The sequence below is a fragment of the Pleurodeles waltl genome, chromosome 5 (genome assembly GCF_031143425.1).
Source record: "Pleurodeles waltl isolate 20211129_DDA chromosome 5, aPleWal1.hap1.20221129, whole genome shotgun sequence".
NCBI lineage: Eukaryota > Metazoa > Chordata > Amphibia > Caudata > Salamandridae > Pleurodeles > Pleurodeles waltl.
Window position 1 is genome coordinate 1,336,335,774 of NC_090444.1, and position 27,966 is coordinate 1,336,363,739.

Below are 27,966 nucleotides of genomic sequence, written 5' to 3' on the forward strand. Positions count from 1 at the left end.
CTTAACAGGATTTTCACTCTTGGCTGATGCACTAAATGGCCATATGTGTGGCCTACATATATGTATTGCACAAATTAGGCATGTTTGGCGTCAGGAGAGGATAGCAAGGTGACCTACATAAGTACAATACCTCAATGCCTATGGCTCAATGTGTGTGCATTGGCTACTAATGTAGTTGTTGACCTAGTGTGTGTGCATCACAAGATGCATTATTGAAAATATGCTTGTATGAATGTGAAGTCAATGTGTCCAAACCTTAGATGCAAGTCAGTGTGGAAATGAGAGTGGACATGTGTTAGTCATACATGTAGCAACATCTGTTGTGTGCACTTCCAAGATTTTGGGTAACGTAGACACCACAAATGACAAAGCATGCACCCGATAGATGGCAGATGCTTGTTCATGTCAATGGTCCAAAAGTTGCCCATCCCATGTCCTGGAAATTTGGTAACTGCTTCCTAGGCACTTGTTGGTGAACCCACTGTGAGTCAGGCACATGTACAGACTAAGTGGGTACCATGTTATTGGCACAGACAGCCAAAGGTGACCCACAACTACAACTGTAATATCACGCCACAGTTGTGGTCATATGACTGAGCCACAACTCTCCTGTGGCAGTGGTGGACCAGCAGACGAGGCAGCACCTGGCCACAAATTTCCAGTGCTCAATTGCACAGAGATGTCTGGTTCATGTGTGTGGTCCAATGTTGATCCTGTATATTTTTAGGAGTCTATGTTGTCACAGTTACGTCCAGGTCTCATCATGAGTCAGTGGCGGCTATTCCTGTATCTACTGAGTATCCTTCTGAGATCAATGGAAGTAAAGTCGATGAGGACATGAGAACCTACATGGGGATGATCCCACCCTGTCACTGCAGACGTGTTATGAGACTGTCAACAGGGCAACCTTGGTGTGCTGAGTGAGATCATATCTCAGGAGTCATGTTCCGGCAGGTGTCATTACAGCATTTGTACACAGGTTGGCCTGTAAAGTTCCCACTGCATCTTGGAACATCATAGCCTCTGCGTTGATTAATCTTGCAGCTATTCAGCACGCACAGCCCATCAATATGTTGTGAGCAATGTGATTCAGCGTGTGAACTGTCAGGATCCTAACATGTGTGGAATTTTCATGCACATTATCAGAGGTAGCTGGTTCTGCTGGAGGCACCATACCCAATCCCTGCATACGGCCCTGGTACACTGTCACACTTTGTCATTCATGCATACATGAGACCCAGACAAGGGATAGGCCATGATTTTGGTATTCCAAGACAATTTTGCAAATATGGTACAATTAAAAAGCAGATGATGCTATACAATGTATTTGATTATGCATTGAGGAAGCACCTGACAAAATACCCCCTGAGGAATGTGAGGTTTGGTAAAGCAAGTGTGGTACATATGTAGCCACAAGGAACCTTTAGGGTAACGCACAGACAGGTGCCAGTCAGGCTGACAGGATGCAGGGTCAATCAGGATCCAGCAATTTCACAAGGTACATACTCAGTGGTCTGAATTATACTGGTCGGAGGAAGAACAAGACAGTTGACATGGGAAACTGTGTTTTTCCTGTGTTTTGGAGGGTGACACATAAACCCAAGGGCTGTGTTACACGGCTTAATTACTAGCAATGCATAACAGTGTATTTGACAAAATGGCAACTTCTATGCTGTTCCAAGCATCTGCAGGGGCAGTGCATGTTCAAATGGGTGGTGTGCATGGAGGTGATCACAGGTGTGTGCTGCATCCGTTTATCACAAGTCCTGTAGGTGAGATTCCAGTTCAAAAGGCCAACAGTACCTTTCACACGGGAAGCAATCTACAGGTGATAACACTGGCTACAAGCCAGTGTATTAATTGACCTGACGTCCATGCAGTCAGATGTACTATGACAATAGCATACCATAGGAAAGGGTGTAGCACACTGGATTACTATTGTTAGTCTGTGTGTGTAGAGGAGGGAACATTGGGCTACACATATAACCATTCCAGGGACCTCTTCAGACAGGTGGGTTGAGACCAGGAGCATGGGTGTGACAGGAGTTAGGAAATGGGCTGACATGTACATGGAATGTCATGTGCGCAATGCTTGTCATAGGTGTGGCACTTGTGCTGTCTATGTTCTGCTTCTATGGAACTCTAGTCACAGATAGTCCTTGCAAAGATAGGTGCTGTACGACTTACTGCTGTCAAGGGTCTGGTCATACATTCCTGTTACCAATGCAATAGCACATCCACTGCCTCATGTATGAGGCATTTTTTTCCCTTATAGACTGATGGTGTCTTAGTTGTGTGCCATATGCTGCGATGAACCATGTTGCCAACATGTATGTGTGAAATAGGTGTGGTCCTCTGCTATTGCCCTTCAAAGGTGAAATGTACAGGATATATGTCATTTACAGTGTGTGTGTATATCACTGTTGTATAATACGCATCACAATTGCTTTGGAAATTTCTGTGTCCTGATCGGTATATCAGCAATGCTTCACGAGGCTACACTTTTATTCTGATAGTTAGAGATAAAGGTGAGCAAAAATTATTACCCAGACCATGATATGGTGATTATTATCAGTGTTTATTTACATTTGTTAATACAGGGGTGATGGTGAGTTGTTTTACACAAAATTGTTCACAATATGTTGGCGCCTACGCAATCCAGCAGCTGTGTTTTGTTGTTCCCCCTCATGTTGCAGGCCAGCATCCTCCTCTTCCTCCTCTTCAGGCATTTGTGGCTCTGGTTCTAAGAGGGGAATGTTCCTTCGTATGCAAATGTTGTGCAGGATGGCACATGTTAAAATTATCTTACAGACCATTTCTGGTGAATATAGGAGGCTGCCACCAGTGATGTTGAGGCACCTGAATCTCGACTTGAGGATGCCAAAGGTCCTCTCGACTATGGTGTGTGTCCTCCTATGTGCCTCATTGTAGGCACGCTCTTCTGCAGTGCTTGGGTTGCCAAATGGTGTCATAGTCCATGGCTGGATCCCATACTCCTGATCAGCTGAAAAGGAAAAGGAATGGGATCATGTTGATGTAGCTTGCCCCATTAATATCACCTTGCATGGCAGTAGTTGTCTTGTGTTGTCTGTGACTCTTTTGTGTTATTGTGTTCCTTCCTAGGCTTGTAGGATGTACCATCTGCATTGTGTTGTTTCCTTGGCTGAACGAGTGTTTGCCTGCTGACCGGTTGTCAGCAGTATGTTTGGGTATTTGCAGTACAGTGCGCACACCCTAGCATCATGACTTGTGATACAGGTGCCCCTGTGTCTTCACTGGGGGTGAGATGATAGTTCCATACACAGATTCAAATTGACAGTGGTGGTAACACGTTAGCATCTATGTTCCCTGGACATCCCATACCTTTAGACTTATGCAATGGATTAATTTAAACATCAGTGAGACCCTTAAATTTTGCAAGGTGACAATTAGCCAAACCTCTCCATACGTTGTGATCATTGACGTCTTAACATTTGACTGTACACTCATTTCAGAAGTGTGACAGGTTCACTCCAGACCTATCAAACATGGCTAGCGATGTCACGACCTCAGTGTGTTCCTGTCCACATGTTGCTTTCGTGGTGTATGTGTTGTGTGTCCTAGAGGGTTGCTGTGCAGTGTGTATATAAGTAGGTTTTTGTACTTACCAACAAGTAGTCCATTGCCATATTGTCCATCCTGGAAGTGTCGATTGATGGTAGAGTGACGGAAGATGAATGAGTCATGGACACTCCCAGGATACTTTGCCACGATGTTGGTGATCAATCCTTGGTGATCCACAATGGCCTGCACATTGATGGAGTGTGTGTGCTTCCTGTTGTGGTAGAGGTGTTCAGTTGCAGCAGGTGGCACAAGGCGTACATGTGTGCAGTCAATGGCACCAAGGACGTGTGGGAATCCATTAATGAGGTAAAACCCCTGTTTTGTCTCCTGCTGCTTCTGCAGCGTGTTTGGGAAGAAGATGTGATGGGATGTGACTCCAATTATGGCATCCAGTACTTTGGGCAAGAAGGCATAGAATGATGGCTCTGATATTCAGGCAACCAGGGCGCCAGTGCTTTGAAAGGAGCCACTTGCCAACATGTGAAGTACAGCTAACAGCTTGGTTGCTGTTGGGATGGTGCGGGGTGTCAGCAAGGTGGGTGACAACTGTGGCTCTATGTTGCGCAGCAGCTGCTGAATGGCCTGCCATTTCAACCTGTACCTCTGGATGATGTCATGTTCCCTGAGGCCATGAAGGGTTGTTCTGGTGCAGAATATCCTCTCCTGCCTTCTGTGCTGCCTTTGGGGTCCCTGCTGGTGTTGTGGTAGCTGCTGTTGTTGTTTCTGGGCTCTGCGTCTGCGTGCACGCTGGATGAGAAACACCTCCATGTCTCCTTTTTGTTGCTCTGCTGTTGCTTCTGTGTGTTCTGATTAAATTCAGGTGTGTTTGTCCCATTTTAACGCCTGCCCTGACCCAGGCGTTAATTTTTTACGCAAATCGGGCTGTGCGTCATTTTCCGACTCCGCCTCCTGGCCGTGCAGCATTTTTGCCCGGAAGCATAAATCCAACGCACGGCCATTTAAGTCATTTTTTGGGCGGGAACGCAAGGCGGTTTCCCGCATCCAGAAAATGCCGCACACGGCGAGATTTTGACGTCCGCGGGCTCAGGCGTCAAAGTTTAAATATGGGGCAAGTTTTGCACTGAATGTGCGTCAAAACTTTTGATGCACATTCGGCGCAGACGGAGTATAAATATGCCCCTAACGGTTTCTTCCACTTTCTCATATTATGCACTATCACATCCAGCATAGACAGCAATGAGGACATTGAGAGACATCAGGACACAAGTTGAGACATGCTAACAGGCACCAGAAAAGATCTTTAATCACACATTGTCAGTAACTAGGTCAGACAGTTGCAAACAACAGAAATAGTGAGCAAGAGGGGTTTCTCTATGGACAACATTCTTCTTTGCTCAGGTATGGGGAATGATGTCTTTCCAGGGGGGAAACCTGAAAGGCGGATTAGGGCTTATCACCCTGTGCTCTAACAAAGCTTAGGTAGGAAAAATGTTAGAAATGGGGTCTTTGGGTGGCAGTCAGGTTACCCCCTGTCCAAGCAAGGACCCTCACTCTAGTCAGGGTACAGGAGAAAAACACCTGGTTAACACCCACTCACCCCCTTGGTAGCTCGACATAAGCAGGAAGGTTTAACCCAGAAGCAATGTATAAAGTATTTGTACCAACACACAGGGTAACACAGTGAAAACACTACAAAATGGACACCACACCAGTTTAGAACAATAGGTAATATTTATCTAAATCACACCAGACCAAAATGACAAAAATCTAACATACACAAGTCAAGATATGAATTTTTAAAAGAATAAGAGTCTTACTCCAAAGAAAACAATGGAAACGTTGACTTTACACAAAGTAGGTGGTTTACGTCAAGGATAAAGCCGCACTGGTGAGCGTGAGTTGGAAAAGTCAGCGATGTGTCAATTCCTTACTCACAAATGAGCCCGTGCCTCGTTTTCTCCTCTGGTCAGGTCAGCCAGGCATCATTTTTATCCCTTGCATGAGATCAACGTGCCGATTTCCGGATGGGGCACCTAGGATCCACGCAGGTTAACAATGACTTTGACACCCAGGGGCGATGCGTGAGAAATCCAGTCACATGGTGTTAGAAAACTGTGCTGCCTGGGGTTTGCATCATTATCGGCAGCCACAAGCGGGTATTACATTGTTTTTCCAGGCACAAGGCATCGATCTCCCAGCTGCGATGCAGGTGGAGCATCAATTTTAGCTGTGAAGTGAGTGGCGGGTCGTTTATCAGCCACATTGCAGACGGTGCATAGAAAATGTCCCTGCACGGAGTTCTGTGTGTGGATTTCACAGTCTCTTATAAACATGTTGTGTTGGACCTGGGGCAAAAATAATATGCAATGGTTGTTGTTGTGGCACAGCTGCAGCCACACTAATTGCACGTCCCTTCAAGGCAATGTGCTGCATATTTTCGAGGTGGTGTAAAGCCACAGTAAGTGGCTTATGACCACATTGTGTATATGTTGAAGTGCATTGCGCAACCAGAGCCACACTACAAGTGTGTGTTGGGTGGCGATGGGGATTTTATTTCAGTGCCTATGTGTCCCGATGCGACCCTTTAGCATGCATTGCGTGTCCTATGTTCCTCCCCCTTCTGCCATTTATGAGATTCCAGATAGTCCCCACCTGCAACCTATCCTGCATTTGTGGTAGTTCTTGGTAGTCTGCAATGTCCCGTCCTGCGATTCCAGTGACCAGCTCCTCTGGGATGACTGCTGCCACCATCTCCTCCAGCTCATCTAGGTGCTCCTGTGGTGTGGGACTTTCACCTCCAGTCTGCAGTGCTGCCTTTCGGTTACTGGCCAGTTTCGCCTTAGTTCTACGCTTGCTATTGTGCCAGAGCTTCTTGCATTCATTGACAGCCCTCCTCACCTCTGCTACGCTGTTTACTTTGTTTACTATCGCCTGCCATATGGCTTCTCTCCTACCTATTGGCAATTTGGAGGTGAAGAATTGCTGGTGTCATTTTTTGACGCAAAAGCGGCGCACACTTACAAAATACAAATGTATTTTGTAAGTGTGAGCCACTTTTGTGTCAAAAAGCGGTGCAAATGCAGCGCTAAAAAGGTTTAAACATGGGCCTTAGTGTCTTACAGTGTATTTTGAATTTTTAAACTTTTATTATACATTTTTTTTGGTACCATGGCACTTCTGCAGTAATACCGTGGTACTCTGTTTTTTTAAAAGTATGTAGAAAGTTAAATATTTTCCCTACCCAAGTTACTAAAGTGGTAAGAGGTAAGGCAAAAATATTAATCCTAATACTTACCTAGCTAGGAAGGCGTAACGCAGAACACAGGCACACTGTACCTATAAACAACATGACTGCCTTTAACCTTTGTAAAGGCAATCATTCACCAATCACATAATGACTTTTCATCAGTATGTACCATGGTACTACAGCGAAATAACACAAGAATACCACAGCAATACATATGTACCGTGGTACTACAGTGAAATAACACAAAAATACCACAGCAATATATATAACTTGATAAGTTGAAATGCCTTATAAACTAAAAATACTTACTCTACTTACTTGTAGTACCCAAAGGAATCATCTGTACACCATAATGTGTAATCCTGTCAAATTTCATCCAAACCCGACTGATCCTTTGCATGATATGTGACATACAAAAGTATATGTAAAAATGCATTGGATTTCAAGCGTATCTTGGGACTCCCCTTTTATCTTTGTACCTCCTTGACCAAATTAAATGCTTTGTGTTGCCCTTGATCCACACAAGGGAACGATGGGCGATGTAAAACCTAGAATTAGATTTACAAAGCCTCGTAAGGCCCCCTTTTGTGGCCCTGCATGGCTTGGTAAATCTTGAGTAACGCAAGGCAATGTAAGTTGCTGCCTTGTGTTACTCTGCCCCAGGGAGGCATCCCTTGGATGGACCATGGGCGTTCTCATGCATCCACCCATGGATTTTAGCTCATTTCCATATTTATCATGAGTGGTAGACATAGGAATGCATCAAAATGCTACAATGCTGCTTCAAAGTGCAAGGAAGCCTGCAATGGCGCTAGACAGCATATAGTGCACAAGCACAAGGAGAGGACAAGATTGCACCATATAATGTTAAGTATGGTGCATTACTGCCCTCTCTCTGTCACACAACGCAGGTCAGCTAGGTGTCTTGGTGCACTGCTTTGCATGACATTTTGATAAACCTGGCCCAGTACTTTACACTAGGAGGCAGTGTTTTCAATGGGCCTCTGGGTGCTTTGCAGGGTTAGCGTCAAACTTTTTGACACTAATTCTGCACAGCGCCGAACTAGCATCAAAAATGTTGACGCTAGTTCCCTAATTACAAACAATTGTTATGTATGGTGCACACACGGTGGCATTAGGGGGGCACTAAGGGAGGCAAGAAATCAGGCCCTGCACCAAGTGCAGCGTCACTTTTCATAAATCTGCCCCTTAGTTTCAAAATCTGTTTTCTTGGCATGTTCTCTGCCCAAAAAACTGAAACTGTGCCCTACAAGCCAAAGACGAACCATCTTTCTCCTGCTCAACAAAGCGGAACTCTCAGCCAGAGAAACACATATACACATGGTTATACCGTTGTCCAGTAGGAAAGAGCTTAAAGAGTAAAAGTTTGAAAGGAGTACAATGATTGTCTTACATTCAGTCTGGGCTACAAATGTAGCACAGTTCTACCAACATCCAAAATGAGGTCACAAAATAAACTAATGTGCAGCTATAAAGTTTCAGAAGTATTAGAAAGGCATGTGAAGCACCCATTTATGGGCATATGACAATAAACAAATACATCAGAAATGCAATAAACAAAGCATTATGGGGGTTAATATGACTTTGGTGGACAGTTTTGACCGTCCGCCGAACTTCCTATAGGGAGGTTGCCGCCACACGGGCGACTTCCCCGCCGGCCCCATTAAGAGTTTCCCGCTAGGTCAGCGGGTGGAAACCTGAGTTTCAGCCTGCTGGCCTAGCGGGAAACAGACTACAGCATTGTCTCTGGCTCGTAATCGATACGGTGGCGATGCTGTAGTGAGCAGGGTGCACCAGCACCCTCACAATGTTCACTGTCTGCAAAGCAAAGCAGACAGTGAACATTGCGAGGGTGCTGGCCAGGGCCCCCCTGGGGCCTCCTGCACCCATTCTCCACCAGCCTCTTCATGGTGGTGGTACCGCCATGAAACCGCTGGCTGAGAAGGCAGTCGTAATCTACAGGGCAGTGCTACTTGCAGTACTGCTCTGGAGAATTAGAACCGCCACCACGTCCAGACCGCTGGGATCTTTGATCCTGGTGGTGCTGATGGCTCCCCAGTGGCCCAACAACCAGGGTTCTAATGTAGCGACCGGACCGCCGCATTGGAGGCGGTCCAACCGCCATCCGTGAGTCTGGCAGTCTAGTGACCGCCAGACTCATAATGAGGCCCTGTGTGTTTTATTCTTAATAGAAAGTGGGCTATACATACAGCTTAATACTACTAAACACATATTTCTAGTCATATGACTATGAAAACAAATATGAAAGTGATAAATACAATGAAGAAGTAAAGCAAAACCTAATTCGTTTATTATCCTAACTGGGCTATGAACACAGCCTAATACTATTGAATGACAGCTACAACCAGAACGTCTTTTGGAACGCCATACATCTCTATTGTTTTTCTAAGATATTATAGACAATCTGAAAATAATACCTCATGACTTCCATCTACATATTTCTACATAAAACAGGTATATTACTTTATGGAATATTGTTTTTCCCATGTAATTTCTACTCCTTTAGCTGCTTCCTTGGAATGCTCTATGACTCACAAATAAAACTGTGCTCTACAAGCCAAGCATGAACCAACTATGAATACAACCTAATACCACTAAACACAAATTTCTGGTTACATGACAATAAAAACAAATGTGAAAGTGACTACAAATACAATGAAGAAGTAAAGCAAAATCTCATTGGTCTATAACACTAACTGGGCTATGAACACATCCTAAGAATACTAATTAACAGCAACAACCATAGCTACTATGACGACCTTTGGAAAGAAATAGAGATCTATTTGCTCTTCTAAGATATTACAGACAATTTGGAAAAAAAATCTCATCCCGCCCATCTACATATTGCTACATATAACAGATGTAATGCTTTACAGAATACTGTTTTTAAAAAATGCAGGCAAGTAAGAACCTTACCAGTTGTATTATGACAATTAAGAGTAAAAGCTATAGTTCTTTATGTCTTTCTTAAAACAGATTTCCTCACATTAAAAACAATGAAAATAATGGAACAGATAGAAGAAGGATGGCAACCCAAAACAATCCTACTGATAAGACTAATAATGCACATGTATCTACTCTTTCCACGTATCTTAGTAAGAAGCGATTGCCAACCACACCTCTATTCACACTTAACCATTCTAAACAAATATTTGCTGACCCTTCAACAAAAAATACACTTTTAATTGAAAGAGATAAGATGAGGAATATAACTGCAAAGCATTAGAAAACTCATCCTCAAAAATGTGCTCCAAACATTCCCTTGCATAAGGAGAAATATGGACAAACTTAACCAGAAACGAATGGCCTAATTGCGAGTTTGGTGGTCTCAACACGGGACTGCCAAACTAGTGGGTAGGATGCCACCACCATGGCGGTAGCATCCCCCGTATTACAATGTTCCCACCATTTTGACCGGCGGGAACATTGTGATACAGCGTTCCCGAGGGCCTGTCCGGTGGAAACAGTGCTATGAGATAGCACTCAGCTCCCTTAAAGGAAACAAGTGCTAGCTTGTAGCACAGAAGGGGCTGACAAGGACCCTGGTGTTGGGCAGGGAGGCCCCTCTACTGCCCATGCCATCAGCATGGCTAGTGCAAGGGCTCCCCTGTGGCCCCCTGCACTTGTTCTCCGCTAGCCTTTCCATGGTGGGGAAATTGCCATGAAAAGGCTGTCGGAAAACATGGTTGTAATCAGGCAGGTAGCGTTGAGTTCAGTGCCACCCTGGCTGACTACAACCAAGACCGCCCTCACCCCATCATGAACAATATTACCGACAGAGATGGGGGTCCCCTAGCAGGTCTGCCCGTCCAGGTTGTAATCGGGCAGTAGGACTTCCCGGGGTGCCTCGGACCACCACACTTGTAATTAGGCCCTATATGTTCAGCAGATTGCGGAAAAAGCATTTGTTGTGAAAAAAACCTCTTTATTTTCATAATGAATTGTGTGAAAAGCCTGGACCGTTAAATGTCAACCTATAAAATACATAAACTATGTAAGAGTCTGCTAACAAGCTTAAACTTCTGCAACATTTCCCAAGGCACCTGGAGATATGCTCCAAGCACTGAACCATACCATCAACAGAACAGTTGTGTCTTTTCATTCTCACATGAAGCCCGGGGTTATGAAGTCTTACATGGGAATGCAGTAGGTAAAAAACAAAACAAAGAAAAAATCATATCTACTAACAATTTGGAGGAGGAAAAACAACCAAAACCCATATATGAATGGAATTGCCCTTCTATTTGTAATACCCAACATACATCCATTCTGAAGCTAAAGACCTTTCTGATGACTTCTAAAGTCAACATTACTTAAAAAAGTTAAACTACTACAATCCTTGAACGTGTGGCCATTTTGGAACATTAATAGCCTACAAGGGCATTCTTTAGGTTGCATCAAAAATTACATATGTGACATCACATTTCACCACATTAAAATGCTCTCTACATATTCAACAATAAGAAAACTTGTGTGGACATTATACCTAGTGAAAATGCAATTTTTTCAGTTAGAACTCAATTATGCTCTGCTTCACTGTAATCCAGCACGTCAGCAGCATTATGCACTACATTCAATTTACATACTTTGATACATTCTCTGAGAGCAATAATTGTCCAGGTTCTCTTCTCTCAGAAAGAAACATTTTCAGAAATACCTAATCAGAATTGCATTTGCTGTCAAAATATACATTATAAGAAGCAAAGCAAAGTCATCCACTACACTCCAGAGACATGATGGATGGTGCTTTAGAACTGTTTCAGATGAGAAAAGCTAGAGGTGAAATGGTTAGGGAGGGGGAAAACACTAGACAAGCAGCAAAGCTTACACAGAGGAATGAGTGTTAATCATTTAAACAGCACCAAAACCAGTTAAAAAGAAATCAACACAACACTCATGATATGCTACTACGATTTATAAAACTAGATTGTATTTTTATAAGAATTTAGGGTCATATGTACGAACACTTTTTCCCATAGACACAGAATGGATAAAAACCTTTGCTACATCTAGCCCTTAGACCCTAAAATAAAATATCCACCAGAGGCTACCAAAGATATTGATTTTACAAGCAGTAATAAATCCTAGCCATTTCAGTCAACTGCGAACAAGCCTTGGCAAATTCACTCGAATTTGACACTTAGGGCCTCATTACGAAACTGGCAGGCCACTTGGTGACAGTGAGACCGCCGCAACTGTGGTGATCCAGCTACCACATTACAGCCCTGGTGGGTGGATCAGCCAGGGGACTGTCATCTTTGCCGGGGACGTGGTCCTCGATGAGTTGACAGCAGCCGAAGTTGTATCCAATCAGGGCGGGGCTGAACTTAGCACTGCCTGGCTGATCACAACCCCACTTCCCTCCAGCCTTTCCATGGTGGTCACCAAGCCATGGAAAGACTGGCAGAAAGCCAGTGCAGGGAGACAAGGGGGACCCCTGCACTGCCCATGCCAATGGCATAGGCAGCACAGGACTACCCCTGCCCAGCACCACTGGAATGTGCACAAAATCCATGGGTATTGTGTGTGAACACCCTCTGCAACACCCATGAATTTTGAAGCATTTCCATAATTACAAGAACATGTAAACCTGGGGATGTGGCAAAACACTACACCTCCCCAGAGGAGTCGCAACAAGAAGAAATATGTTTATTTCCCCTCATTTTTCTACTTTACTTGTGCACTGCATTCTGCAGGACACATAGAGAGAGGAAAATGCCTCACAGGATTTGTGCAGGAAGGTGTCCCTTTCTTCACAAAAACAATCCTGCGTGCAATACAGGCACCATTGCATCATGGTGCAAGAGTGCCTGCATTGGTGCTAAGCAGCTCAACGTGTGCCAGCGCAAAGAGAAAGGAGAGGAATGTGGCATATGCTAGAGCTACAGCAGATTTGTGCCTTTTCACTTTGTCCTGAAGCAAATCCCCATGATTATGCCCCCAAATCTGTATAATTTTGGGTATTGTATGGGAACACCCACTACAACGCCCATGGAACGCCTCCCTAGCACAGAGTAAGGCAAAGCAGCGATTTGCACGTTCCTGCCTCACTCCATATCTATGAGGCCATTCAAAGTCACACAAAGTGGGTTTGTGTGGCCTGATAGATATGTTGTAGAGGTTTGGGCTGCTGTTGCATCACAAAAAGTGACGCAACAGCAGAGCAGGGGGCTCATAAATATGATCCTTAGCTTCATAATACTCTCTCACCATGAGGTCAGTAGCTATGAAACATGTGACTGTTCGAGTTCATCAAGCTTTTATGGTAAATCACGGGCAAAGGCAATCATTTGGCTTACTTTGGCAATCATGTGGCTTACTTTAGGAGTGTCATCGTCACACCGAAGAGTTCTGAAAAGCCTACCTGAAATTGAATACCTTACACATTTTGATTCCACTTATAAAGATTTTTTGTAAAACAAATATGTTAATACATATTACCCAAAGAGTAGTTCATTGTTAGAAAACCTATCACTCCTTGAAGTTTCACAGTTCTACACATCTGGCAAAAGAAATCAGTGCTTGAAAACTTTGAGTTGGATGAACCGATGGCTGTTTATTACATCTTTCTAAACATATTCTTATTAATTATCAGAAAACTGAGTTGTGACACAGGAGTAAAGAAAGATTTCTACTATTTAGCATGCTTTCAACTATTTAAACAATGGAACAAAGAAGAAGACAGTATAGGTCCCTATCAGTCCTATGGAGATGCCTTTATTGCTTCTAGAAATTACATTGCACTGCCTCAATTTCTGATAAATTTACAAATGTTGGAAAACGAAAAAATAGAAGAGAATAACATTAATGCAGAAATGTACTGCAATACTGTATCAACTAATAATACTTCCATTTCCAGGGCTGGTGACCCACTTGGACAACCTATTTTTTAAAATCTTATTGTTCACATTTTAATACAACTGACAAGAACCTTGCAGTAACTTCCCACTCCCTCCTTTTGAGGTGGCACGTTTTAACGCAATCAGATAAGATCTCAATAGAACTTCCCATGATCAGACAACACTGTAATGTATAGTGAACCATTATTTAGTTCCCGGACCATTGGGGCCCCGTCTCAACCTTTGGCCTTCTCAAAACTCCCATCTTCTGATAGTTCGTACATCAAATCCCTTACCATGATCCCCACACTTCAGTACGTTTTTTTAGTGCATCCCTATATATCTGCTGCTCCGCTCTCATGCATCAGTTGATGTTAGCCTCCCATTGCCTCACTGCTGGGACAATGATGCATTCAGCAGCTCTGTATGTTATCTTGCTGTGCAATCATCAGGGCCACATTGCTAAAAAGGAGTGTTTTTCAAATTTTTGATCTCCCATAGATGCAGAATCACAACTCTTCAGTTCCAGTGGCTCCTTTAAGGTTTGGGGCATCTTGTTTTGATCTGCCTCTAAAAATGTGAGGATTATTGGACATTTCCATATCATGTGTAGGATTGTCCCCCCTCTATGCACCCCTGTAGTCATCTCTCAGATATTAGCTTGATCATAGCAAATAATCTCGATCTAGTGGAGTATGCATGTTGCAAAATCTTGAGATGGATCAGTCTGAAATCTGCCTTGCCACCTCTTCTGGGTATCAGCACAGTGCTGTTGTCCAGAAGTGTACTATACATGTTGGAAATGGCATGACAGTGTAGTGGGATACCTAGCACTCTATATTCCAAAGGGGTCTCATTGGGTATCTCCTCCCCCGGGATCATAAGGGCCTTGATGACGTGTCTTACCTGGAGGTACTATAGATACTGTCCCCCAGGCAGCTCATACTGATCATGGAGTTTGTCAGAAGACTGCATCCCTTGGTTAGTCTAAACATCTCCCACTTTTAATATGCCTATCACATCCCATCTCCTGTGGCCCTCAATGCCCTGCATTGGGGCCACTCAGGCCACTTCCCATAATGGTGTTTCCATGGTTAAGATTCCCTGTCACTCTATCCTTCTTCCAAGAGTCTATGACCATTGCAGTAGGGGCTGGCAGCACGTTTGTTTTTGTTTTTTTCCCATGTATCGGTTTGACAATCCTGTAGGTCCTGGGCCCTCCTGTCTGCCCATAGGAATGGTTCAGTTTGATCTGTGAGCACTACTAGCTGTGCCACCCAGTACTAAAGACAGAGGTTCATCAGTGTGATCCCTCTGTCCACCGACATAGCGTGCCCCGTTCCATAATAGAAGCCTGGTTTCAGAGTCCACCAACTTAAAGAATCGTTCAGTGATGGGAATTTTGTAATGCATACAGAAATGTCAGTAAATAGATCATTTTATAAAGGGCTGCTCTGCCCTTCGAGTACTATGGCAATTATTGCCCTTGACTAACATCCCTTTTGTTTTCCGCCAGTACCCTGCCAAGATTGTGGGAGTAGAAAAGATGCCTGCCTTGGGTAACATAGATGCTGAGGTAGGTAAACCCCATCTTCTCCTGTGAAATGGGGCAACCTGAGTTAATTTGGGATAGCTAGCCAGCAAGTGGGTACAGGCAGGATCCAAAGGCTGGAGTAGCACCCACACCCCAAAAGATTCCAGTATCCTTCCCACTGAGTCTTCCGGTTTAACTAGATATATAAGGACCTCATCCTGGTGAAGCAAGACAGCCTCCCAGCCGTGGTCTCATTGCAAGCCCCTAATCAGAGCATCTTTTCTAATCCAGTTGGCCACCAGCTCTATTGCTACTGTGAAGAGGAGAGACAGTGGACTTACTTGTCTTGTTCTTCTCCCCAGGGGGAATTGCTCTGAAGGCCAATGGGGTTGGATTAAAGCAGTTTTGCCCATGCTCAGAAGGATGTGCTGAAGCCCATCTGCTTCAAGACCGCCTGTAGTTATCGCCACACCACAGAAACACAGGCTTCTCAGTGTTCCAAGACAGGAAAGTCAGCTGGGTATTGCCCCTCCTATGCATTGTCTGTGAGGAGTGTATGCATGGTTTGTCATATACCCATGTCTTGACCAGGGAATAAATTGCCTGCTCCCTTTAAGTGCCCCCCTGAAAACCCCTCCTCCCCAACATCCTCTCCCTTCCTGTCACCTTTGCAGCAAGTTTTCAACTACCCACATCCACAATGCTCAAGATGCCTGTCGTCCCCCCGTAACCATTTTATAAAACCCTTAACTTCAGTGAGAAATTACTTGTCCAGGGATGGGGTGGTTGTCATCCCACAGGCTGATGCTGATGCCTGATAGAGATGGATTTCCTATCATCCTCTCAGGAGCACTGCATTGTAGTCACTGGTGTCCGATGATGAAGAGTGTCCATTTATTGTCCACAGCTCAGGGACTCTTGTTTTGGACATCTTGCACCATCCAGGCTCTCTCTTCACTGGCTTGCTCCCTTGTGGGTGTTGTATAACCCTTGCTGCCGAGCCTGGCAGGGTGATTTCCAGGGATGCTTTATGGCCCCGGATGTCCCTTCTTTACATGTGGATGGGGGTGAGGGGGGGCCTGGTACTACCAGCCATTTTCCGACTTCTCCCACCATTGAGAGGAACCAGGATTTCTCCTGCATGGAGATCCGGAGATTCGCTAGGAAGAGCAGTGCATGTTTAAGACCCGGGTTGTGAAGGTAGCGCTTCACTGGTATGAATGTTTCTCATTGCAGCTGGACTGTATTGGTATAGTATGGGTAAATAGTCACATAATTACCATTGATTGTCCATAGCTAATGTTTGTGTGCCACCCGCAGTATATAGTCATGGTCTCTGAAGTTCAATAAATCCTCACTTGTGCCTTCAACTTTTTTGGAAACACAAATTATGCGCAAATTGTTGCATCTGGAAAGACCGTCTGCATTGTCCAGGCATTCTGTTACTATCTTGGCCTCCATTTGAATTTTGCGCACTTGAGCCACATTGTTCCCGAAGGCCAGTACAGTCTGAACTCATTCCATCTCATTCACTTCCCCAGCCAGCTTTTTGTGGTTGGCATGCAGTAGGCCCAAAGCCAGTGTGACTGTTTAAATTTTCTCCTCCAATTTCGTTTCTTTAATTGGTGCCAGGATCCACTCTCTGTGGGCTTCCAGGTTCCTCTCCTTGAATGGAGTGTTGCCGGTCCAATGTCTTTCCCTATTTTGCTCTGTTAAGGGTGCACCATTGTTGATGGTACCCCAGAAAGAGCAGTGTCCATTGGGTAGTCAGCTCCCACTCTTGGGATACCTGTGCTGTTTAGAATCATGTTGAGGCCCACCCAAGTGGGGCGTCCTCCCCACTGGGGTGCTGCTCCTGTGTGCCCCACAGTAGCCTTCTCCTGTATAGGGTCACTGTCACTGCAGTGTCACTGTAGGAGGTGAGGGTATAGCGTTATTAAAGGAACAGTATAAAGGACTCTGTAAAAGATGTAATCTGGTTTTAGTGTTGTTGTCATTTTATTGTCTCATTTATTTCAGTCCTTTCCTTTCTCATGAGTTCTACATAGTCAGTGTTCTCTTTGTTCTCGGTTCCTTTCTTCGGGCTTTTTGTCTTTTCTGTTATTCTCTTCCCTTTATTTCTAATTCCTTGCTTTGTCTCTTTATTTTAGGAGTCTTCTCTTCAGTGAGACGCTCCCCGTCATCCGAACAGAACCGGAAGAACCACCGGGAGGAAAATCGGGAGGGAAAAAACAAACAAAAATAAAACAGTAAGTGGTCTATTCAGGGACCTCTGTGGTAGGGGTTAGAAGGGGAAGTGTAGCGTGGTGAATGATGGGACAGAGAAACCCTTAACAGATGCCCAAAATATCACCAAGTTGTGGGGTGTTTCTTTGTGCCCTCAAAGTTATTCTTCTGAACTTGATCAGTGAGGCTGTTATCTTCACAGCCCTCATTGGTGCGCGTTAGTGAAACACTCAAACAAGGCCAAAAAAAATAGTATTTCATTCTTTATGTCAACGGTGCTGAGTTGACCTTATTAACCTTTTCCAGCACTCGTCCCCACACCACCCGCTTTCTCCTCCCGCCTGAAAATTGTGTTATAGGGATTTCAGAGGCAGGTATGTACCTGCGATAGCCACGTCCCTCCAGGGACGTGGCAAGAAAGTGGTCTTGTACGCTGTGTCACAGTCAGCGTCTCTGGGTCTTGACCTCCTGCGGCTTTTCTTTCATCCTCCGGGTCCGGTTGCTCTCCTTCTCTCTCCTCTCCGTCTTCAGGTTTTCTCTCGGACGCCGCGCGCGTCGGAAGTTCCTCCTTTATTTTCATGGTAACCGGGTATCCGGGTTTGTGCAGTACTCTTCTGTTTTGCTCCGCTCCTCGGTGCCCCCGGGGCATTGGTTGATCGGCCCAAGGTCGATATCAGTAACCAGGGCCCTCGTGACCCGGTTACAGTCACCTAGAACTCGGGGCCCCTCACATTTCACCTACAGTCGCTGCCTCTCACAGAGTGCGTGCGTGCCCCTGACTGGGTGCAGCAGGCTCTTCTGGGTCTGGTCGTTTTTCTTCAATCAGGCTCCCTCTTCCAGCTCTCAGAGTACACCACAGGGGTCTCTGCTTATCTCTCTGTACCAGGGCCTCACATCAACAAGCCACTCACTCACCAGGTTTGAGTGCTGCCTTCTTGGCTGTGCTTTCGCTGGGGGTCCTCACCCCGCAGCCCTCAATGAGAGGGGGGTGGTCACAGCTTCACTCTGCTGTGACATTTCCCGCCTCCTCTAGTGCAGGCCCTGCACTCTAGCAAGTGGGCAGCGACTCTGCCCTCCACACTCTTGGGAGGGGGCTCCTAACTTGCCCCCACCATTCACTCATTGTCCAATGTCTAGCAGGTTGCGCTTGACCCTGTGGGATTCAGGATTAATGAGCCTACAGGAGTTGCGGCTGTACAACTCAATGTTGCACAGCCGTCGCCTGTGCTGATCAGGCCACGCCCCTGGACAACCAGTTAGTGATAATGAAGCTGTGGTTGCCATGGATGAGGTTCAACATGCAATGGACGAAGGGAAAAAGAACAGAGAGAATTTCGATTACTTAGTATCCCAAATAAATTCTGTACAACTACAAATTTACTAAGACATAAAACAGTCAGTAGATCATGGACTTCAACATAAAAATGGGTTATGTGAAAGTAGTGCTTTTGAACCTACTTTACAATATGTGAACAGCCAAGCTGTAACTGGGAAATATGTTTTATTAAAGTAATTACTGATTATTTGTATCAAGTTACAACTTAATATTTATCATGTGTAGTTACTGCTCCTACTGGCTTAACAGTACATAACCTCAAAGGAATTACTTTACATCGTCGACTGTTACTGCCTGTGAAACATCATAACAAACTGGAATACTTAAAATTGAATACTGATGAATGCCAAGAACTTAGGAGAGTTCTAAAAAAAATTAAAGTGTTGATGATAGATGAGGTGAGCATTGTTTCTAACTTGACCATGGGGTTTGTTCATTTGCTGAAGCAAGAAGTACTGAGAACATCTTATGAAGTGCTCTTTGGAGGGAAAAGTCATTGTTTTTGGAGACTTATTATAGTTAACAACTGTAAAAGGTGAACCGATTTTCAGAAAATCAGAAGCAAACTCAGAATTGTTTGGGAAGAATAGGGATTATCAACATTTAGCTACATTAATATACAGAGTACACAGATTATGAGGCAACCTAATGATGAACAATATGCTAAAATGTTGAAATACATTTGTCTTGGCATTGTGACAAAAGAAGCAAAGATTGTGCTAAGGGAATGAAAAACATGTAAATTGTTTCATAACTTTCATTCACCTGCAGTATTTTATTATCTTCCCGTGGTGTGTTTAATGCCAGCTATTGAAGAATGTGCTCAATTAAGTAATGAAATGCTACATCTGGAAACACAAGAAATTGTACATTGTCCTTGCAAAGATAAAGTAGAGAATCACAGACTAAACTTACCTATAAGCAAAACTTTAGCTACAAAATTACAAAAGATGGAAAACTCGGTTTCACATGCAGCGGGATTCGAGAAAGATTCACAGCTGTGTAAAAATATTTGTGTCATTTTACGTCAAATTTACATGTAGAAGAAGGACTAGCAAATAGGGTCATGGGATTTGTAGAGGACTTTATAACATCTGCAAAAGAATAAAGGGATTGAATTTATTGTGCTGAATTTTGGCCACATTCAATAGCAAAAACAGGTCCTCCGGTATGCAGCAAGATTCTACCTTCTCAAAGATTAGTACATATTAAGAGAAAATTGTCCTATTATTTGTCTTATGCAGTAACAACATACATATCACAAGGACTAAGTTTACACTATGTACTCATTAACAATAATTCTACAGTGTTCAAAGAGGGAATGGGATATTGTGCTCTATATCATGTTAAAATAAACAGAACTCTATATTATCAATTTCAATGACATATGAATTAATGCAGACAGTAGCTGTGTGAATGAACACAATCTATTTGCGAAAGACAGAAGCTGCTCATCTTGGTGAATGTCCTATTTTGATAAATCTAAACTGTCTTTCAAGAGAAAAATTTAATCAAACTACAAATACAAACAAGAATTTGAACAACCTCAACACTACAGAAAACACAACACAAGGAAATTAAAGGAAATCAGTTTTCAATTCAGAATGACATTAATTGCTATAACAATGCCATTGCTGATCTGCTTGTACACCTATTGTCAGTCAAAGAACTAATACACCAACATGTACATCCACCTTTATGCAACACCTTCACAAATTTTCATCAACAAATTCTGTCAGACAACGACATATGCCACTCTATAAGTGGCATAGAAGCTATAGTAGCTGTTTGTAGAGATGTTGTTCAGTTTTCTATCAATAAACACCAAAATGCTCAGAAATTCTACATGGCTGTTCTACAAATAATAGCTAATGAGACTCTTGTCAGTTCTGAACCCTTTGGTGTAAGCTACGCTTAGGAAGAAGAATGCTACAATTGTCTACATTCAAGCTCCACTGTTTCAAAATTAGAAAGATTTGTGTATATATACTAATGAACATCAATTCAATTTAAAAATATAATATGTAAGGCTGTGCAACAAAACGTTTGTCCTAACTTTGCTGATTCTTAAATTACTATTTCAGGGTGCACTTTTACTAGTTATACTATTATTTTTCATTATGGAGAGACTGCAGCATAAGGCCACTCTACCATTCACTTAAAGAACACAGGTTGGACAGAATGAGATAATAACACTTACATTTAGGCAAAGACTGTAAAACAATCTATAAAACAGTTACCTTTTTATTTTACATCCTAAATTGTAAGAAATGATGTTACCATTGTTATAAAGCTAGAAAGGCACATAAAAGTTGGACTTACTTAATTCAGTAGATATGCCATTATGTGGCCTGGCATGATTAATGATACCTGAAGAAATCTACTATATGTAATGGTGTCTCCTATGGTTTCACATATATCACCTTACTTAGATAGCTACGTGAACATTTGGAAATGCACAGCATCTACTGTGTTTTTCAACAATCCAATTGATATTTTTCTCCAGTGTTTCATCTTGACTACTAAAATACAATCATCTTGAGCTGCAAATATAATGATTACACAGTTCTGTCCCAGAATGCTACTTATGTCTGAGAAACACATTAAAAGAAAAACAAAAATGGATTCCCCTCACGTTGTGTTTATGACATACATTCAGTTATCAGTGTAGTAGTGCGATATAAACTCACCATTTCCTACCATTATAGGGGTGTACTAGTTGTACGGTTGGTTTGGAAAACAAATAAGGTTATACTTCCAATGTAGTCTACCTTATACTTGACAAATATACATTATTTATGTGTAAGGGATACAGAAATCCTGTTTACTACAATTTTGATGGTTGTAACTCTTAAAATACTCTTCTAAAAACAAACAAGTACAAAAAATTCATTTTTACAAATATAAAAATCTAGGTATACCCATCCTCTGTATGCTGCTCTCTTTACTTTCTCACTCTGTTCAACATGCCCCTCTCCTCAAGTGTACGACATGGCAGTCAATTGTATAACACGTCACTCAATCCAGCCACACACCACTTTACTGTACAATATTCTGCTCTACTGTACAGCACTCCATTGTATGTCTCCCCACTGTAACACACTTTACGACATCACACTGTACTATTCAACACTCCACTACATATCACTCTAGTCTGGAATACATGATTGACTGCATTACACTTTTTAACAGTACACCCAAAAATACTCCATAGAACAGCACTTCACTGAACGACAAACGAGTGAACCAGGCTCAGTCAACAACACTTCTCAGTACGAGGAGGCCACAATGAACAATGAAAGAGGGAGTGGGGCTTCGAGGCCCCCATCCTGGGCCATATTTGGCCCCAGGCACCACCACCTCCCCAGTGTGTGGCCATGTTGTAGAAAGGGAGGGTCCCTATGTGTCCCCCCACCTCTCAGGACAATTTCAGCCTTGGGGACCACCACTTCCCCAGGGCTGGCCCTAAAAAGCAAAGGAGGGGGCTCTCCTGGAGCTGTTCATGGCCTGAGGACCGCCACCTGCTGGGACCGTCTCCCTATGTCCCGAGGCACCCACCCTCGGGACATAGTAGTTTGCTGCCACTTGGTGGGAGCTATGACAGCTCCAGCCAAGTGAGAACAAATCGTAAGTGGACTTAAAATCTGTATACCTGGCCGCTGCCAAACGGGCAGGAAAACTGATGAAACAATTGCTTATGCAGACTGGCAGCAGCTTTTCCTACTGCTCCCGTCATGTGGGAGCAATGGGACCACAGGAGGAATGCGGTTTCCCTGCAGTCTGTAAAAGTCCACAGTTTAGCACAAAACTGTGGACTCTTCTTGGATAAATAGGCAGGTGAGGATCCAGTCTTGAAAACGATGCTTATGAATCATTGCTTGATTGGAGCACAATCTCTCCTTTAGTGACTGTGAAGAGAGGGATCTTTCCTATCCTCTCCTGGTGAGTGGAGAGTCCATTCTTTACTACTACTATTACGAGTAAGAAAATTAGCCTGGTTGGCCCGCCCCATATAGGTTAGTGGTATGCATCGGTCCTCCCGCCTTTTTCCAGCTTTTCAGGGTTCATGATGCACAGGAACATGAGCACTTCTCCATCAAACAAAGAGGCACTTACTTCATGTAATTAAGGGGAAGTACCCTTGTTTTGTTGGAGATTCAACTCTTTGTAGGCTCTCCATCTTCTCTATACAAGGATTCATGTTAGCACAGAGTTCAGCAGAAAGATGCTTGAGGAACAGTGACATTCACTAAATTACACCAGACATGGTCACTGAAGGCCTTACTTTGTGTTCCTTTACATAGTGGTACATTACAATGTGCACTATACATTTATCCAACGAGGCAGCACTTACTAATTAACTAGTAGAATGTATTCCAGTTGGATAGACGTTTTGCGCAAAACTGTGGACTCTTTTCGGATAAATAAGCAGGTGAGGATCCATTTTGGCACCAATGCTAATTTCATAGAAATGAAACCTCAATGGGAAGCATTTACAAATGTAGACATAGAAGGTGCCTCAGTTGAAGCTCCGCTTCTGTAAAGAACACATTTTCCTAATTTATTGAACTTATTCAAGGCAAAGCAAGGGTGATTGCATGGCTATTTCATGTTGAAAAATGCCTGTACCCAACCCTTGATGGTGTATAGTCAGGTTCGTACAGGTGGGACATGCATGGCACAGAATTGGGTGCCTGGGGGGGTTGGCCACAGGACATGGTTGGCAAACCCCCACAGCACCAACTGCACCCATGTGTGGAGGGGGGTTGGATGCCTATGGGGGTTGGCCTTAGGGTCAGGTCAGGCCCTGCAGCCAATCCATGCCACGCGCGGCCAAAGGCTGTGCATGGCATGGGGTTAGATAACTGGGGTTGGCATGGGGTTGTATACGTACAGGGATTTGGCAGCAGGGGCTGGCTGCAACTCTGCATTCACCCCCGGCCTGAAAAGTTACTGAAAATAACAAAGGTTACACACATTTTTAAACTAAAAAAAAACAGACATTTGCCAGTTATAGTTAGTAGAGCTCTGCCCAATGCCCACAAACTGCCAGCTCCCAGCTGGGGGAGGGTGGGGTTGAGTGCCTCCCTATTCCCAAACCACTATTGTCCCTGGTATCCCAGTAGAGTGCACTGTCCTACACCCTAAGATCAAATGGGCCTGGGGGCTCTATTCTGTGTGGCCATACACTAATTATAGTGGAGAAAGATGCGTGGCCCCACTACTCCAGTCTTCATAGGCCCCATGGACCCCATTCTCTGGACGAAATGCAGTAAAAAGCGGGGAGGCTGCAGCCCTCCTCCCCAAGCCTTATTAGGCCACAGCTACCCCTATCCCTAGGAGCCAAATTCCATAACTAAGGGGAGGTGGTGTGCAACCTCCCTCCCTGACTCATCTAGTGCCCTAGGGACCCCACCTACTGGGGCCACAGGTGGGTGCCTTGGTGCCCACCCAAGGCATGACAAAGCTCAATGTGAGTGCCACAGGGGAGCCCCAGGGACCCCACAGCCCCAACTGGCTTCCCACATAGTGCCGGAGCTGACATTGCTCCCACCAGGAGGGACCAGCTCTCTATGAATGTTTCTTCCAGGCAAGAGAATGTGTGTTTCCTTGCCCGCAGGGAAAGAGAAGTCTGCTCCCACCCGGCAGGAGCATGATTAAATCTCCAGCCAGGTAGCAGCAGACTTGTCTTACCTGCCCGTGATTCTGCAGGCAAGGAAAGCATGTTTGCTCCCATCTGGTGGGAGAATCAAAAATGCTTCTGCAAGACGGGAGCAGTGTATTTTTCCCTGCCCATGCTACTGGGGAAAGGCAAAACTACTCTGTCCAAGGAGTTGGCTCCCTGGGACAGGGCTGGCCCTGGGGTGGTGGGGTCCCCGTGCCTTTTAAAGATAAAAGGGGTGGTACACACAGTCCTCCCTCCCTTTAAAGTTCATGTAGACCCTAGGGATGGAGTCTATGGGTACTACAAAGGCTGGGGGGGTCACACAAACCCCTCCCCCTTCTTTTTACACCAATCAGCTCCAGGGGTGGGGTTCCTGGGGTCTTTTAAGGCTCAGGATGGGGGCTGTGTGATGCCCTCCCCTTTCTGTTCAAGGTGGCCCTGGAGGATGGGGTCCTCTGGCCCAAATTGTATTGGGGAGGGGGTCCACAATTACACGTTTCGAGAAGATTTATGAAACGGAGTCAAAGTTATTAGGAAAACAAAAAATGTTTTTCCAATGGAAACACATCACACCTAAGTATAATTACCTAGTGGTGTTGACTGGCACTGGGTATCATTTATATATATTTTTCTTGGCCCGCGCTTGACCAATCATATAATATATATATATTTATATATATATAGATATATATATATTCATATATATATATATCTATATATATATATATATATATATATTTCCATAGGAAGGGCGTTTGCCAATAACTTTGGGCCGCTTGTTGAATCTTCATGAAATTTGGAAAACTTATATTTCATTCAGTTATGCTGCTGTGTTGAAAGTTTCGGGGTGATTGGTCAAGCGGGGCCAAGGAAAAAGGGGGGTCCCAAAATGCATTTTCTCCATGCATTTTCCCCTTGGGATTTTGAACACGACTACAGCCCAAACTGCTGGACAATATTATACGAAAACAGGCCTTTTGTAATTTGGTGTAAATCTATTCAGCAGTTCCTGAGATATGAAATGTTAAATACTATCATTATCTAGAGACCAGGATCCTCTGCGGATCCAACTGTGCCCATGCTGATATCTGATTGGCTTCCAACACTTCAACAAGGAAGCAGCCACTTTGGGACTCAGCTTCAGCAAAGATTTTAAAAAAAGAAAAGGGACCAGGGTAGGGGCACTCTGAGACCCTAGCCTTGTTGCAGGGGTCCCCCTGGACCTACCAGGGCTAAAAAGCATTTTTTTTAAATAACAATTTAAGAAAATTCCGTTATGGATCCTCTGATTTTTCTGAGATTAAAAAAAGAAACGCTGTGTCCTGCACTCTTCCTTTTCCAGATCCCGGGGGTATTTAGAGGAGCAAAGTTTTTAAATCAATGCAGGTATGCCTCCTATAGCCCCAGGGACCATCACCTCTCTGGGGCACTGACCAATATGTATGTGGGTGGGCCACCAGGGCCTGTCCATGCTACAGGGACTGCCACCACCCCAGGGTAAAGTTATTCAATGAATGCGGGGGCCTGCACACCTCCCCACACTACCCAGGGATCCCCAACCCTCTGGGACATTCACTACAATGTACAGGGGAGCCGTGTGGTCCCCCACGACCTGGACACTGACACCTCCCTGAGGCAAGTCATACAATTTATAGAGGTCTGCATGTTACCCCTCAGCCAATGGGGCTCCATGGCCCCCCTCATGGAACCATGGATGGACATGCGGACCGGCACCCCCCAAGGGCCAGTTCCTGCTACCTCCCACGGTGCACACCCTCAGGAGGTAGCTATTGTCTCCTAAATCTGGGGCAGTGTCAAAAGGCAATGGGTGTTGCGTGGGTGCGCACACAGCATTACCCAATGCACGCCCCTTTGCCATGGAAAACTATGTGGGGGAGCCCATATTTACAAGACAGCGTTAAGCAACTAAAGTAGCTTAATACCACATTGTAAATATGGAGCAGGGCACAGCACCACCGGAGTGTCGCTAAAAGTGACGCTTCGGTGGCACAAATGTCAAGACAGTGGGTAGGGTGGACCAGTCAGCACCATCTTAGCAATGTGACAAATGAAAGCACCCATCTGCTAGGTTCTTGGTTTTGTGCTGGGTCCTGCAGGAGTGAAGCAGATACACCTATCCTCCCTTGTGTGTACAAGTCCCAGAATACTACCTTGACACAAACATGCACAAGAGGAAAGGGGAGTGGGAAGGGAAAGAGAAAGAAATGTGGAGTCACTTCTGGTTACTTGTGGTAGAGATGTGTTCTCTCTTCTAAGGATGGTCAGTCTGAACTTGGCTCTGGTGAAAGGAAGTAGTCTCATGAGGGTATATTCACTGAGATTTCATGTTGTGTTTGCATCACAAAACTGACTCAAATCAAAGCAAAATCTCTTTTTACTGATTTACTTTCCACTGCTTTGCATTACTTAGCGCCAAGGGGGCGTTACATGGGTGGTACATGGCCATATTTTTGCAATCACCTATGCCTTTTGATGCAAAACCTACACAAACAATAGTAGCCAGGGTTTTCTGCCAAAAGTTAACACCACGTGAAGGCAGGCGTTAAAAGGAAATATTTTTTCATTTCTCCTTTCTTTTCTGACTTTGCCTTTGCCACATACAAAGTAGGAAAAGTTTTAAAGTGTGTCTCTATACAGGTGTTTTGTACTGCAAGGGATCCTTTTGGTATAAAACCTATGCTAGACCCACACACACACACACACCCTTGCACTATGACCAAAGGTGCGTCTGTGTGGTGCACGGCAGCTAAAATCAGTACCAGCACTAGGGAGAGTGGGGAAGAGAACCTTATTTCTGTAAATATGGCACTGTCCTGCTTCTCCTCACACAGTGTAGCATTTATTGCTGCTGCACTGTGCTGCACGACTGTTTGGTAAATCTGGGCCATAGTCTGTACTTTTCTAAGCCCCCGAACCACAGTGAGAATCCAAATTATATTTATGTTCTTAATCACTTATGTTTTTTGACATAGAAAATAATATTTTCAATGCCTTCCAACAGATTCTATTTGGAACCAATATTTGGCCCTGGCACACAAAAAACAAGTGGCCCACATGGGCAGGTCGCAATTTTTCATGAAACATTGTGTGGGTAGTATCAGGGATTTAATTTGGGAAAATGTGGTAAATTAAGCTTTTTAAAAACTCTAGGGCCAGAAACATTATCCAAGACTGGAAACAGCATTATTCCATTATAGATCGTCCAAAGGTGTTCTGACACATACCTTCGGGTCAATAAATCTTCTCACTCAGAGGTGCCCGAATCTGTTGCTCACTCTTAGATCCCTAAGCTCTTGCTCACCCTCTTATCTTTGAATTTCATGTTAGGTCCTAAATCTCCTGGTAATTCTTAGGGATTCTCACTTGCCGCTGACCAACACGACCTCAAAGGTTCACACTCATCCTCAAGTCTGTAGACGTCTATTCACTCTAATAGACCCATGTCTGTTCTACCTAAGCCTTAAAGAATTTCCTCCCCAACAGTTAGTCTTT